General features: G+C 48.8%; 1 protein-coding gene across 1 annotated transcript in view; it reads right to left on the bottom strand.

Annotated features, from left to right (window-relative positions):
* Positions 1 to 7,706, bottom strand: part of KCNJ10 (potassium channel, inwardly rectifying subfamily J, member 10) — a 31,496-nt gene extending 23,790 nt beyond the window's left edge. Inside the window, exon 1 of the mRNA XM_011970404.1 lies at positions 7,251 to 7,706. The gene's annotated coding sequence lies outside the window, so the exon portion shown is untranslated. The remainder of the gene's footprint in view (positions 1 to 7,250) is intronic.
* Between the last annotated feature and the right edge of the window lie 8,670 nt (positions 7,707 to 16,376).

Here is a 16,376-nt window from a genome sequence, read left to right as displayed (position 1 = left end):
ACGGAGTAATACATAGCAAGTTCTCCAACCCCAGCAGAAAGGGCATGTGCTCAGGGTTTGGGATCTTTGGGGTTCTACTTACTTGGGGTGCCACCTTCTTTGAGATCTCCATCTGCTGTGGTTCTGGAGGCTGAAGAAGCTACTACAGGGGAAGCAGGGGTTAGGGACAAGAGTCGCCTCCCACCTGTGCTCTTCCAGGGAATTTAGCCTGAACTAATGAAGGTGGTGCTGGAAGCCCAGCTCAGGGCAATTTGGTTGAAGGATCAATGAGCCAGGACTAGCTCTTCCCAGTATGTGTCTATCTCCCCATCTGCCTCCTCCTGTTCTGTAGTCTGTGGGGAGAGGCTTCCCTTCTCCTGCCCAGGGAACCCCAGCAGGCACCCCATCCTCATTAATGCCCTTAGCACCACCAACTGCCCTTTTCAAGGCACCATGTTGTGATTTGTGGGGCCTCAGCACAAAGGGCAGGGCCACAAGGTGCAATCTGGGGAGAGGCTCCTGGGCCTTGGGTGGTGGGACAGCTGAGAGGAGGGCAGTGAGCGGAACTGAGCACCTCATGAAAAGCAGGGTCGCCCAATCACAGACTTCCTACGAGCCCCAGGAAGAGAAGGCCAGGGGCACTTTGCAGAACTGCTCCCCACAAGGAAAGTCAAAACAATCTCTGGGCTTGAGAATGTCTTCCTGGCTTTCTTTCTCCTCTTTTCAGTTGCTGTCAGTGTCGGAAGTTCTCCCTGCTATCTGCCCTCAAGGCTTCCCACTGTACTGCCCTGGTCCTGGGCTCACCTGAGATTGCTGGGAAAAGAAAGGTAAGGTCTGCTTCCTTCCCCGTCTCAGGACCCTACTCCTCCACTCTCCACAAAAAAATTCTGGCGGGGAGAGCAGAGATAGAGCTAGGCCTTAGAACTCCTGGGTTCAGGGTCCAGCAACCCTGTCCACCCTCTCTGGGAACTTGCACAAGTCACTTTCGCTCTCTGGGCTGAGCTCGTCTGTGTAGCATTGGATGGATCTCCTCTGCAGCTCCCTGTCTTCAGGACAATGCGCAGTGGATTCAGGGGCAAGACTCCGGAATGTAATGACATCTCACATCATTGAGCACTACACTGAGCCCTTTCCTATTAGGTCATTTAATTCTCAGCAACTCTAAAAGTGGGTGCTTTTTAAAGCCCCATTTTACAGATGAGAAAACTGAAGCACAGAGATATTAATAATTTGCCCAAGGCCACGTAGCTGGTGAGTAGTAGAACAGAGGTAGAACTTACATGATGAACCACTACCCCATAATACCTCCCTAGTGAGAACATTCAAAAGACCATGGCAGCTGAAGGAAATCAGCCAGGACATTCAAATTGGCCCAGGTTTTTGAAACTGTCTTCTGAGGTTCCTCTAGACTAGCAGTTCTCAAAGTATGCTCCCTGGACCCTTTTGGAGGGTTCCTGAGGGTTCCTGAGACCCTTCTGGAGGCTCTACAAAGTCAAACCTGTCTTCGTAATAACGCTAACAATACAGTATTTGCCCTTTTCACTTTCATTATTTCATAGTGTTCAGCAGAGTTTTCCAGAAGCTACATGACATATGCTATTGCAACATACTAAATGCAGAAGCAGATGAGAAACCAACTGTCTTTGATTAAGCCAAACATTTAAAAAGATTTGTGAAAATATAAGACAATGTCACTCTTCTTATTAATTTTTCGTGTGTTTACTTTGGAAAATACAGCTGTTTTTCATTAAAAATACATCATTTTGTTAACATGCAATAGTTAATAATTATTTCATGTGTCCCAGTGTTCATTTCTAATATAGTACATATTCATAAATAGAACTCACACAAACCAAAGCTCTTTGGAGTCTTCAGTAATTTTTTAGAATGTAAAGTGGTCCTGAAGTCAAAAAGTTTAAGAACCAGTGCTCTAGACTTTAACACACTCACCCTCCCCTCTTACCAGTTGCCCATATCTTTTTTATCACAGGGTCAACCAGGAGGTTTAGACATGTGGAGAAGGAGTGTGCCTGGCTCTACCAGTTGGAACTGGGATCAGAGGTGGAACTGAGGAGGCTGGTCCAGGGAGAATGCCACACTAAGAGGTCAGACCTATACCCCACTTGGGAGGTGACCCCACGTGTCTCCCACCTTGCAAGCCCCTGCTCAGAGGCATGCTCAGGACAATGGGGCTGCCTCAGACTAGACTCTGAACCTTTATCCCCCTTTTTCACTCCAGTCGCTGCTGCTGACAAGCCCAGCATCGGGCTGGAGTCAGAGCGCCCTGGCGAGGGGAGAAAGGCTCTCTGGGGCCTACAGACCTGCATTTGTGTGGGGGGGGTGGGTGGAGCAACAATGCTTAGAAGACTATAAATTGGGTGTTCTAAGGCTTGTAATCTTAGGGTGAAGCCTTGTCTACAGGATGGGGTCATTGGTAGGAGAGGGGTTTCTCTTGAGGTCTCCTATAGAATTAGATAGTAGGATCCTATACACAACCTGCTGCAGGATGCTCACATCACCCTCCAAAGTCAGGCTCCTCCCCCAAGAATAAGCAATCAGAAATGTGTCCTACCTAGAGTCAAACTGGACAGTAGCTACTTTGTGTCTTAGAAGCCAGGCCCTTTGCTGGGTGCCAGAGGGTCCAGAGAGAGAAGAGATGCTTTTGCCAATCTGACAGAGACACAGACCCTACCCTAGAGGAAACCCCCGGCTAATGAGGGAGACAAGATGTCTCTTCCAACATCGCCATGCATGGGGAACCCTGGGCCGAGTCGCAGATGCAAGTGACAAGCAAGATGGCAGAGCAGAGAGGGAAACAGGAAAATAGAGGTCTGCGGGAGGGGTGAGACTTGGAATGGCCTTTGTGAGGGCCCAGAGTGCGGGGACGAGCGTGGCTCAGAGACTGCCTGGGATATGCTTCCCAGGAACAGGGTCTGAAGAGTGCAGTTCACAAGATGTGGGGCTGGAGGGGATGGGAGAAAGACATAAAGTCTCTTGAAGACCGTGATTGGGAAATTTTTATCCAATGCCAATGGATGTGTCTGGGTAGGGAAAAGACAAGATAAAACTGATGCTTCATAATGATAATTCCAGTGATAATTTCGTTGTAGGGTACAGGGAAGGAATTGAGGAGAGAGGGGGCTGGAGTCAGAGAGGTCATTAAGGAGGCTGCTGTGGGCATCCAGGCTGATGGGATGAACAGGCCAATCAGGAGACACAAGAAGAGGAGGGCATATAAATCTGAGAGAAGTTGTGGGGGCAAACCTGGGCTGGGAGAGGGAGAGGCAGGATGAAGAAGAAAAGAGTGATAGGCAGGGCCATGGGAGTAGGAATGAGATGTGGGGGTTGTCTTTGACCGACAGAAGTCTTTGACTGAAAGAGAAGTTGCTGAGAATGGGAAAAGAGACTATTTGGTGAAAGCTCAACAGCTCAGTTCTCATTTATTGAATCTGAAGACAGGACATCTGCTTGGCAAAAACTTGTGGAAAACAGGGGCTGTCGGTGTGGAGACCCCACCTCAAGCAAGGCCCAGCCTATTGGAATCAAGGGAGGAACTTCATCTGAAACTACTTGATACTTCTTCTACCTTTTCAAACTCCAGAAGGGTGGGAAGAAAAAACCTAGGACAGAATCTCAAAACAAAACCAAACCCACAATGAAGGGCTGGGACAAAGCCTAGGAACCAGGAAAGATGACAGAGTAGAAAACGTTAGAGTGGTGGGAGAAACGTAATGGCCCACAACTCTGCTTTTTACAGACTAAGGACCGTTCCAAGCCCTTTATAAGTCACTGTGCATCCTCACAGCAGTTATGAGCCCTATTGTGAGGATGAGACTTCTTTAGCTACCAAGTGGTAAACTAGGACTGAATCCCACAAAGTCGGACTCCAAGGCTGTGCTCTTAACCATAGTGCCTGCTGTCTCTCAGAGCGGAAAGTAACCATGGAACAGCAAGAGAGAGGTGCAACAGTCACCCAGGAGAGGCCCCTGACAGTTGTCACAATAATCCCTGTGCTCTGAGCTCCATCACTCCTCTTGGAAGCTTTAAGGATGGGCTTCTTTGTTTGGGGATTTAGTTGGTGGGTTTTGTTTTGGTTTGGTTTGGTTTTTTGGTCCAGAAAGTGGTCTCTCTTTCCTTCCCAGTCTCCATTTCAAATGTCTTTCCTTTTCTGGGATGTGCTTCCTGAGATCTAACCTAAGTCCTTCCAGCTACAGCCACAATCCTTTCCCCAGGTCTTCTGCCATCGGAAAAGTTGCACAATGGCCACGTATGCTCTTTCTGTGCTGCACCTTGTTGGAGGCTGGAGGTCTGATTCAGTCCCCTCTAGCTCCTGCTTCTCCAACCTCCTTCTTCATGCCACAAAGTTCTGTTCTTACTTCTCTCTCACATTCCAGAGCCAGTCCCTCCCTTCCCCCACTACCTCAAATCCAGGCTCCAAGCTGGCAGACACCCACGGGAGGGCATTTCCCACAATCCCTTTCTCTTTGCCCTTTCAAGGTTCTGATGGGGGAGGGGAGGAAGAGGGGCCACCAGATGCACTCTCTCCATAGAGAATGGTGGCAAACATGTAGGCTAAACTCAGAAGAGGGAAGAAAAGCATTGAACTCAGCCTGCCAGAGTCTGAGGTGACATGGCAAACTCTCATTCCCAGGAGCTGCCCAGCCAACCACCCATCATTGGGTGCTAGAACACTTAGATTTTAAATCTCCCTTTCCTCTCCAATCTTTCTGTAGTTTCTTCTCAATGATGTGCCTTGGCTGATTCCTTCTCTGCCCCCTTCCAGGGCCCCACTGCTATCCTGGACAGTTTGGCCTCAGCCTGGACAGTCGCACTGCCCAGTCAGGCAAGAGAAGAATCTAGGCCGAGGAAGGGAGGGAGAGTGGAGGTTTTCTTCTTCCGTCCTAAATAACCTGTGGCAGGAAAGTTTAGGGACTCCATTGCCCAGTGTCTCTTTTCCTCCTGACCAATGGCAGGAGACTCGGCCTATCTTTCCATCTTGTGTGCAGAAACCAAGCATTTTACTAGGAGGCTCAGGAGTATCCTTTGAGGAAACGGATCTTTCTGCATGACCCACCCACTACAGCTTTAAATGCCCATCCCACCAATCACAGAATGACTCCAGAGGACTTCATCTGAGCCCACTGTGATCCAAGTGTCCCAGCCTCTCTGGTCCCCAGGAAGGTCAAGGGAAGGAAGGTCCCTGGGTCCTCTGCCAGTCACTTCCTTGTAGCTCACGCCAACCAAGCTGGAGCTGTAAATGAGCTTATGCACAGTGATGCAGGTGGGAGGGAGCTAGAATGTGGTTCCATGGGGCATATGGAGGAGGTGGGGGATACCAACGTGCAGATCACTAATCCCCTCACACAAACATATGCACCCATAGACTGGATGTGGGTCAGATGTTGGGGGAGACAGATTTTTTTTTCCTCAGGGTAAGGGATAGCAGAGGGGTTCTGCATTAGAGCCACAGAGGGACTGGAACCATAACCCTGCTACCCCTGCCACTCCCATTCCCCACCCACCCTCCATCAGTGGAGTCATTGCCATTTGATATCCGCTGAGACAACTTGGCTGCTCAGGCTCTGGGTGGGGGGTGGGGGGATGGCTCAGAAAACAGCAGCTCCTTTCAGGACCCAGGTTGGCAAGGGCTTTGGGAGGCTGGACTGGCCCAGATCACCCCCCAACACACTCTCCCTCCCTTCCTCCCTTGCCACCACCACCAAAGGACTTGGGGGAGGCAGCGGGGAAAGGAGTTGGCACTGCCTGGGCCGTGCCTATTGCCTCCGCAATCCAGCCCTGGACCCTCTCCCTGGTATGATGCCTTCCGTCCCCCTCCTCCCTCATTTCTTCCTCCCTGAAGAACCAGTTATGAGTCAGGATGCCTGGTTCCTTACAAACTTGGTCCCCCATACCCAGTCTACCCCCAGAGAAATGTACAAGCCCTACCACTTGGCACAGGATGGTACCCACCATCATGCCAGGAATATGTTCAAAAATCCTTGGAGATTAGGGAGAGAGTTTCAGGATGAAACTAAATTGAACTCAGTGGCGGCTGCTCACCCCTCCTGGGGCTGATTTCATGACAACCACTCCAGGCCCTCCTCAGCACCCTTAAACAAGGCCATCTCTCACACGGGGGCCCTAAATCTCCTGTCATTATCTCCCTCTCACCCAGACAGCCTAAAGCAATCCCAGTGGGGAGAAAAGAAATTCAAACACCACAGCAAGAGCAGACTGGCCAAACATCTTTAGTCAGAATTTGTATTGGTAAGCAACAGAAGCAGGCTTTAAGCACTGACCTATTTGGGGTCCAAATCTGCACCAGCTTCTTCACCATCTCCACTTCCCCATCTGCCTCACCCTGCCTGGGGCACTCACTGGAATTAAACCTCAAGACACCAGAACCCACCCCCACTTTTTCCCAGTGTTGTCCTTCTACCCATTCCTGGTAGAAGGATTCTTTTTTCTCCTCCCCCAAATCAGGAAGTTCCATCCTTCATGTCTTCCGTAACACAGGTGCCCCAGGTTAGTTCTGGTGAGAGGAGGGATGGAATGGGAAGGGGCATCTCCGTCTGGAGGGTAAGTTTATAGAACCCAGTCTGCCCTTCTCACTCTAGCAGAAGTGGCCTTGCTCCTTTCCTTCTGGAAATCTCAGTCTGAAACAGCTGGGGTGAGGGTGAGGGGCAATGAGGAGGGATGTCTTAAAATGGGAGCCACTCAGAATGGAAGGAAGAGATTGGGTGGGCAGGGGTCTGGAGCACACCAGGCTTTGGTGTCTCCCCGGTCTAAGCTGCCAGTATCTGTTTCTCTCCCCATGTAGGAACTAGCGATCATGGGTGTCACTATGTGATTGTCACTGTATGGGGAGTGGGGGAGGGGCTGGGGATGGGAGTAACCTGTCCATATGGGGAGGAGGGCGCACTGTCTGCTGTGCCTGTGTATGGGGTGCCAGGTGATGTGTGATTGTCACTGTATTAACTAGAGGAGCGGGGATGCAACTGGTGGTCTGCCCAGTGGGAGGGGGCATCGGGAAAGCCCCTTCCTTAGATGAAAGGGTTGAGGTGACCAGCCTGGCTAGTGTCCTCGTGGGGAGCCCTTCCCAGGAGGCTCAGTTTGGGACTGCCCAAGGCGGGAGGCAGGGGAACAAGACGGTACCGCTGAGGCCAGGCAGGGTAGGGACTGAGGAGCTGGGACCCCGATGTCTCTGGAGAGTTAGGGGGACAGGACCCGGCCGGGGCGGCAGAACTCCTTCATCAGGGCCAGGGTCTTACCTTGGGTCCGAGGTGGAGTGGCCCCTTGGATGGGCCGCGGGGCAGCGGGACAGATGGACTGACGGGGCGGACAGGAGTAAGGAGCAGAGCTGTGCGACGGTCCTGGCCAGGACTCTTAAACCCGGAGCTGGGATCAGATAAGGGCTTGTCCAGGGGCCGGGGCCGGGGTCGGGCCGGCCGGGGGCAGAGCTGGGCCGGGCCGGGCCGCCCCCTCCCTCCGCAGCGCCGGAGCCAAACTTTGTGTGAATGGAGGGGCCCGGAGGGGGGCCGGGCAGGCGGGGGCGGGGGGCTCCAGACGGACCAATGGGAGAGTGGAGCGCCAGGCTCGAGCCGCCGGGATTGGAGGGGCTTGGGCAGGGGGCGGGGCGTGCGGGGCAAGGAAGCGGAGACCCAGACAGCTGCAGGCGCAGAGAGAAATACCCAAAGACAGAGACCCAGACAGACCAGCCGAGAAAGAGAGATGAAGAGACGATACGCGATGCGATAGGAGCTGAGCTGGCAGGGTGACAGGGGAAGGGAGAAGGAAGAAAACGGAGGCGGTCGTGTCAGAGATGGGTTACGAGAGCTGGAGCCGGGGGGCGGGACTGGGGCCGAGTTAATGAAGTGGAAATGAATTCAGTACCGGCCCAGTGGCCCTGCAGGCAGCGCCGAAGGCGGCGCCTGGAAGTGAGATTGGGGCGGAGTAGGCCTGGGCTCCCTGGGCCACAGGACTGTATCTTTGGGCACAATTCCCGTGTTGTTCACCGTTTCCTAAGTCCCAGGTGCGGTGCTGGGTGCGAGATGCACAGCACGCCGTGCCCACCTGCAGCGGCTTTCTCTGCAAGGAAAGATAAGGCCGGAACCCGCAGCGAAGTGCGGGAGGTACTGAAGGCTGCGAAAGGGAGAGGTCATTCTACTCAAAGGGCTCCTTGCAGATGTGGGAGGAAAGAGGTAACATCTGATTAAGGTCCCAAAGGAAGCAGAAGATTCAGGTGCTGAGAGATGGTCCCCAGGACTCTGTTCCATTTAAGGCAGAGGGAACGTCCTGGGGAGACATGAAAATACAAGTTCACTTGGGAAACAGCATCAAACTGTCCCATTTACTAGATTAGAGTGCAGGGTGATGGTTCTCAACCTTTTCATCACCAAAGACTTCTTTAATTTCCTGAATCTATGTTTTGAGAGGTTTTAATTCACTCCCACCCCCAGCATTTATTAAAGAAGAATATAATTATTTCCTCATTCCTGATCATCATAAGCATTTAACTGCTAATCAATAACCAGTGTTACCATACTGACTTGCTATAAATTCAGGTAAAAAAGGAAAGAAACTAGGAATGTAGCTTAGTTTAACCGCTAACAGTCATAAGATAAGTAAATATCCATTCAAGTAGCCTCATTGGAGAAGCTGGAAGGACTGGACTAAAGGTTAGGCACCATAGGCAGTGTTTGTGTTAGGGGAGCACCTGGAAAAAACACAGAGTTGTGCTGATTTGTGGTCAGGCCAGAGTTTCTGTAGGCAATGGAGAGCAATTGAAGGTTCTTGGGAAGGACGGGGTAGGAGAAAGCTATGGAATTTTAGGAAAATTAATCTGGAGGTGACAAAATAGTTTGAACCAAGGGGTTATAGTAGGCAAGTAGACTAGATAGAAAACAATTGCAATAATATAAGCATGAAGATATGAGAGCCCAAGTCGGCGTGGCAGTGGTGAAAAGTGGAACACAGAAAATGAATTGGAGTACAGAAAAACCAAAAGAAAATGAAAAACCTTTGAAGCCAACTTGACATGATGAGCAAAAGAGGGAAGCTGCAGAGATCATACTAGAGTCTCAAGTCAAGTGATCAGAACTGCGAGGTCATTCATGGGCATAGGGGAACCTGCGGGGTGGATCACACCTGGTGAGGAGATTGAGGTGGGGAAAGAGGAAGTGATGAGTTCAGAGCTGGAAGTCCTGGAGAGAGGTCAGAACCAGGGAGAGAAAGGAGGTCACTGCTGCCAGGGCAGGGTGAGTTGAAGCCATGAGAACAGGGTAGCTCCCAACAAATACTGCACAGAGAAATGAGAGCCTGGCACAGAGAGTGAGGAATACCTATGTTTAGGGGATGGGAAGAAGAAGGACCCCCAAAGAGTGAAAGAGAATCCACCAGACAGGCAGGAAGGAGACAAAGAAAGTGAGATGTCATGGATCCAAGGAAGGAGAAACTGTTAAGGAGGAGGTTCTAACAGTGCCAACAGGTACAGAGAAGAGGCATTGGGCTTGGCATTGACAAAGTCTCTAGTGACATTTGAGAGCAATTTCAGAAGAGTGAGCAAGGTGGGAACCAGATTACAAGTTACCACTAGAAAGTGAGAAACTGTCAGCAAGTATAGGTTACACTTTTGAGAACTCTATTCACAGAGAGGAGAGAAATAGAAACCAGACAATGTACTAGAAACAGGCCAGGCACAGTGGCTCATGCCTGTAATCCCAGCACTTTAGGAGGCCGAGACAGGTGGATCACCTGAGGTCAGGAGTTTGAGACCAGCCTGGCCAACATGGCAAAACCCCATCTCTAGTAAAAATACAAAAATTAGCCAGGCATGGTGGTGCGTGCCTATAATCCCAGCTACTTGGGAGATTGAGGCATGTGAATCACTTGAACCTGGGAGGCAGAGGTTGCAGTGAGCCGAGAACATACCACTGCACTCCAGCCTGGGGGACAGAGCAAGACTCTATCTCCAAAAACAAAACAAAACGAAACAAAAAAACAAACAAAAAAAGAAAAAAGAAACAGTCTTCCAGTTTTTCTTTTTCACACTCCCAATGCCCTCTCTTCCTAAGTCAATGTGGATGAGGGGCTGTGGTGAGATGGTCTGAGGGCCAGCTTGCAAGACTTATATAAGAACTTTAAGTTACCAAAAATAGGACATCCAAAAGATCCTTAAGGGGGCCACAGTCTTGACATTCAAAGACAGAGAGGACTTAGGCAGGGGTGTCCAATCTTTTGGCTTCCCTGGGCCACACTGGAAGAAGAATTGTCTTGGGCCACACATAAAATACACTAACACTAACAGTAGCTGATGAGCTTTAAAAAAAATCACAAAAAGAACCCTCATAATGTTTTAAGAAAGTTTACAAATTTGTGTTGGGCCTCATTCAAAGCCATCCTGGGCTGCATGCAGCCCACAGGCTGAGGGTTGGACAAGCTTGGCTTGGAGGCTCTGGTGGAACTCCAAAATAAACATGAAGAACACCAGAGAAGAGAAAGCAAGGGGACCGTAATGATTTATGGAATCATTAACAGACATTTATTGTGCACTTATTATTTTTCCAAAAATGTTATCCATGCATTTAGCTTCAGCTACCACCCACGTGTCAATATGCCCAGCCCACCCAGCTATCCATTTCAAACTCAACATATTTAAAGTAGAACATGTCACCTTGCTCACAAGAGTGATCCTCTTCATTTATTCTCTACCGTGGTAGATACACTATCATCACCCAACCAGAAACATGGCAGCCATCCTAGATTCTTCAATCTTCCTCACCTCATCTCCCTTATTGAATCAATGCATCTGTGTTCTAAATAGCCTCAATATTGTCCCCTTCCTCTCTATTCCATTACCATTGCTGTAGTCTAAGACACCATTACCTCTCACCAGGTAATAAGTTTGCATCTTTGATCCTGCTCAAATTTCATGCTGGATTGTAATCCCCAATGCTGGACATGAGCCTGGTGGGAGCTGTTTTGATCTTGGGGGCAGGTCCCTCAACAGCTTGGTGCTATCTTTATGATAGTGAGTTCTCGTGAGATCTGGTCGTTTAAAAGTATGTGGCAGGCTGGGCGCGGTGGCTGAAGCCTGTAATCCCAGCACTTTGGGAGGCTGAGATGGGCGGATCACGAGGTCAGGAGATCGAGACCATCCTGGCTAACACGGTGAAACCCTGTCTCTACTAAAAAATACAAACAACTAGCAGGGCGAGGTGGCGGGCGCCTGTAGTCCCAGCTACTCAGGAGGCTGAGGCAGGAGAATGGCGTAAACCCGGGAGGCAGAGTTTGCAGTGAGCTGAGATCCGGTCACTGCACTCCAGCCTGGGTGACAGAGTGAGACTCCGTCTCAAAAAAAAGTATGTGGCAACACCCCTCACCATCAACTCTCTCTTGCTCCTGCTCTTGCCATGTGATGTGCCTGCTCCTGCTTTGCCTTCCACCGTAAAAGCTTCCTGAGGTCTCCCGAGAAGCTGAGCAGATGTCAGCACCATGCTTCCCGTAAAGCCTGCAGAACTGTGAGCCAATTAAACCTCTTTTCTTTATAAATTACCCAGTGTCTGTTGTTTTTGTTGTTGTTGTTGTTGTTTTAATTTTTAATCTTTTTTTTTTTTTTTTTTTTGAGACAAGGTTTCACTCTGTCCCCCGGGCTGGAGTGCAGTGGTGTGATCACAGCTCACTGCAACCCTGAACTCCTGTGCTCAAGCAGCCTTCCTGCCTCAACCTCAAATATAGCTGGAACTACAGGTGTTCACCATTACACCCAGCTATTTTTTTTTTTTTAATTTTTAGTAGAGACGAAAAATCGCTATGTTGATGAGGATGGTCTTGAACTTGTGAGCTCAAGCAATCCTCCCACCTCAGCCTCCCAAAATGCTGGGATTACAGGCTTGAGCCACCATGTGCTGTCTCGGGTATTTCTTTATAGCAACTCAAGAACGGCCTAATACACCAGGGCTACTGCAGCAGCCTTCTAACTAGTTTTCCTACCTCCAGTCTTCCTCCACTCTAATAAGTCTTTGGATTATGAATTTCTTTATTTAAAAGTAATTAAGCACCAGTAAAATACATCTCTCTGAAACACACATCTGACCATATCACTTTCAAGTTTTAAAACCTTCAGCAACTGTCAACTATCTATAAGTAAAGTCCAAGTTCCTTACCCTAGAAGAGAAGGCCTATTATAACCTGGACCTGGTGCCATTCCAGCCTCATCTTCTTCCACTGCCCCTACACATCCAAAGCTACAGCGACTTCTTTTAATACTCAAGGTTCAGCCTTATGTTCTCTTTCTGTGTCTTGCCCCTTGATCCTTTGTCATTTACATAGCTCCAACTATTGTCCCTGAGTGAAGCCCAAATCTCTGTCTTCAATCCTACACTCTCTTTGGAGCTCCATATTTCTAGTTGCTTGCAGGGAATTTCCATCCTGACTTGACGGGCCCCAAACTGAACTCAGTAACTTCCTCCCCAAAGGTGGAAGTGCTCGGTGACTTCCTTAGTTCTGTGTTACTCCTGGTCGATTAGAATAAGTGACCTTTACTCTTCACGCTTGCCTTGGGCCCATTCCTGGACATGTCAATTAAGCCAACAAATGCTGTCAAGTCTCCCTTTCTTTCATCTGTTTGCAATGTCCTTTTTCATTCATATGACCACTACCAGGATCAGAAAGATCAGTACAGCCCAGGACCTGACCCATCCTTCACCTTTCTCTCCAGTCTCAAAGGAAGAGGCAACATGTTTTCATCACGTCGGTCCCTGTGCCCTTGTTTTAAAACCCCAAACAGGTGCCTCTTGCTTACAGGTCACAGTAAAGGAGGTCTTCACCACAGAAGACCTAGAAAAAAAAAAGATAAAAAACGTGGCAGGCCCCCAAACTGAACTCGGCATCTTCCTCTCCAAGGCTGGAAGTGCTCATGACTTCCTTAATTCTGTGTTACTTCTGGTCAATCAGACTAAAAAACTACAAGTGATCTGCAGAAGTGTCATCTACTAACAATCACAGTGAGGATAGAGTGGGGTGGGACTGGGCAGTTAGAAAGACTTTATAAGTCCTTGAGCAGCAGGGGTGGGAGCTTGTGGAAAAGTACACAGGTAGCTTCAACAGCACTGTAATGTTCTGACTTTAAAAGAGTGATTTAAATTGAGTTTTTGTTCTTAAATTATGCTTTATAACATATAGACATATATCCACCATCTATATTCTTTTGTACATATCAAATGTCAGGTTTTCATTTTTAAATTTGTTTGCAAAAGAGAAGTCCTAGAACAGTCTCTAGGAGCCCAGTAGGGAATTGGTAATAAGGGGCATAGGACATTAATATTTGTGAGTGTTTACTGTGTCAGATAGATCAGGAGATGAGGAAACAAATTCTCAGGAGTTAAGTGGTTTGCCTCTGGTAACATAGCTGGAAAGTGTTAGTTTTGGCATTTGAATCCACATATATTTGACCCCAAAGCTTGTCTCAGAATAATGCCAGAGGGAATTTGCATGGTTTAAACACAATCTTGCCAACCAGAGGCTATGACCCCTGAGTACATGTTGGTATGAAAAATTCCCCAGAGTTACAATGTCCAGTGTCCACCGTGAAACATGACAGAGGAACCTTCTGTCTTTGAGGAACCCTCTCTCTTCTTTCCATTTCCCAGCTTGCATCTTCCTTATTCTCCTCCACTTCTCCTTTCAGACTCACTGCTTCCAGCTTTGGCCTCATCTCTACTTTTACTTCATTTACAACGGGGCAGAGGCTACCTCAGAGCAGAGGAGGAGGAGAGTTGGGGTGTGTCACCTGTTTTGGAAAGAGAATCCACAAGTGGGCAGCAGTCTGAGGGGCTTGTGCTTGGCAAAGCAGATGTGGACAGAGGGAATCAGGAAAGCTTTGGGTTGGGAGGCATGATAGAGACTCAGAATAGTCAGTATTTAACAAGTCTGAAAAGAACAGAGACTGACATGGCTCACCACCGGATTCAGGATTCCAAGTGGCATTTTGGTGCTCACATCCCACAGTGCTGAACAAATTCCATTAGTAGTGGAGCAACTCGTAGCTGAATGACTCAGGCTGCAGAGGAGAAATCCAAGAGAAGGACTGAGCTATATTCCCCTAGTCACTAATGAATCATTACGTCAGTAGATCACCCCCTTTAAATAAATGCAATATACACAAACCCACATTTATAAGACATAAGTTGGGGAATACTTAGTTACCTACTAAAGAGTTCTTTCTTTTAAAAAAGAAAAACATGGCCAGGCATCGTGGCTTATACCTGTAATCCCAGCACTTTGGGAGGCCAAGGTGGGTGGATCACCTAAAATCAGGAGTTCAAGATCAGCCTGGCCAACATGGTGAAACCCCATCTCTACTGAAAATACAGAAAAAAAAAAAAAAAAAAAAGCCAGGCATGGGGGTGTGTGCCTGTAATCTCAGCTACTCAGGAGGGTGAGGCAAGAGAATCACTTGAATCCAGGCAGTGGAGGTTACAGTGAGCTGAGATTGCGCCACTGCACTCCAGCCTGAGGACAGAGCAGAACTCTGTCTCAAAAAGAAAAAAAAAGGAAAAAAGAAAAAAATGAATGTATTTAACTAGGGACTTCTAGTACCTTTTCAGTTGGGTCCAATTGATAGAAATTCCATTAACATCCAATGCACTGTGATAGGAGGGAGGCAACTGGGAATAAAGAAATACGAGGAACCTCGAGTCGGGTGGCCTGAGTCTTAGTCCTGACTGTTTTCTTGGGACCTATTCCTACCTGTAAAGTAAGGGCTAATTCTGTACCACCTCTAATTGTCATATAACTTTTAAATCTTAGCCTGTCTCTACCCAGTCCTATAAAGCAAGATAGAACTCTATGTGAGAAGGCTTCTGATCCTCCTGCTCTGCTGAAAGTAGCCAGAAAGGCAGCAAGCTCCTCAGCCTCAAGAACCCAGCCGGGGCTCCGTCTGACCTGGAGCTGTGCTCTGCTTCTCCCCATTTCACTCTAATCTTCAGCTTCAGTCATTTGCCACATCTACTCCTTCAACCATATCTTTGCTCTGAGTTTTCTAGAACCCCATTCCCCTTGAATTTATACAAATTTTTATAATCAACAAGATTGGCCTCCCTAATCCACTACACTCATATCCTCAACTGTCTCCTGTCTTCCCCATCATGCTTCCTCTTCCCCTTGCCTGATTTTGCACAAGCTGTCTCATGATCTTGCCCAGGGAAGCCTCCCCAGATTGGCTGATCTCAGGGCTGCCACAAAGGCATCTGCTGATGGGGCAAGTTGAGGACTGAACTGCATTCAGCTTGCCAATTCCTGCACCCGGCTCAGAGCTGTGTCTGCTGGAGGAAGTGAACCTTTTATTTTCTCCCAAAAGTATCACCTGTTCCCTGTTCTCCAAGCGACATGCCACAGTAGGCTCTTTCTAAGCTCTTTTTCTATTTTGCACCACAGTTCCTTTTTTTTTTTTTTTTTTTTCAGAAAGGGTCTCACTCTGTTGTCCAGACTGGAGTGCAGTGGCACAATCATGGCTCACTGCAGCCTTGAGCTCCCAGGCTCAGGCGATCCTCCTGCCTCAACCTCCAGGATGGCTGGGACCACATGCACATACCACTACACCCATCTAATTTTGTATTTTTTGTAGAGACAGGGTTTCGCCATGTTGCCCAGACTGATCTCCATCTCCTGGGTTCAAGCGATCCGCATGCCTCAGCCTCCCAGAGTGCTGGGATTACAGGTGTGAGCCACCGTGCCAGGCCAAAAGCTAGAATCTTGTCTATGGTTTTGTGTCCTGGTGCCTAGGAAAACTTTTTTTCTGCTGCCTCAGTTCGAGCTCAGTGATAAATAAGGAACTGAGGTTAGATAACAGGTAAAGTCTAGGACATGCAGGATGAGTGAATCAGGTGAGGGAGTGGTGGTCTTCTTCCTTGTCAGCAAGGCTAGGTTCAGGGGCACCTGGACTGACGCGAGAGGCTGGCTGAAATTGCCTCGTGGAGGGCCCTGCCAGTGATGCCCCCTCCAGCAAATGGGGCCAGCTCTATGCAAATGTGTTCTTGCCCAGGAGTTTGGTTTCTTCTTTCTGAGCTCCTGGCACAGTGGAACCAACGTGAGCAGCTGCTTGGCAGGACAGAGAAGGGCAGACTAGCAGTCTCAAAGCTCGGGTGACAGGACCAGGCCCAGGAGACGGGGATGTTGACTGGGGCTTTAACAGCACTCTTGATGCCAATCTCGGGCTGAAAACTCGATATTTCCACTTGGAACAACAAGAATCACCAGCAAGAGAGCTGAGGAGAGGGCAGTATACCGGGGGTGCCCCCTGCTGAACCTTCTGTCTTTGAGGAACCCTCTCTCTTCTTTCCATTTCCCAGCTTGCATCTTCCTTATTCTCCTCCACTTCTCCTTTCAGACTCACTGCT

The sequence above is a fragment of the Mandrillus leucophaeus genome, unplaced genomic scaffold (assembly GCF_000951045.1).
Source record: "Mandrillus leucophaeus isolate KB7577 unplaced genomic scaffold, Mleu.le_1.0 Scaffold947, whole genome shotgun sequence".
NCBI lineage: Eukaryota > Metazoa > Chordata > Mammalia > Primates > Cercopithecidae > Mandrillus > Mandrillus leucophaeus.
Note: the sequence above shows the minus strand (reverse complement) of the source record. Positions and strands in the feature narration are given on the sequence as shown.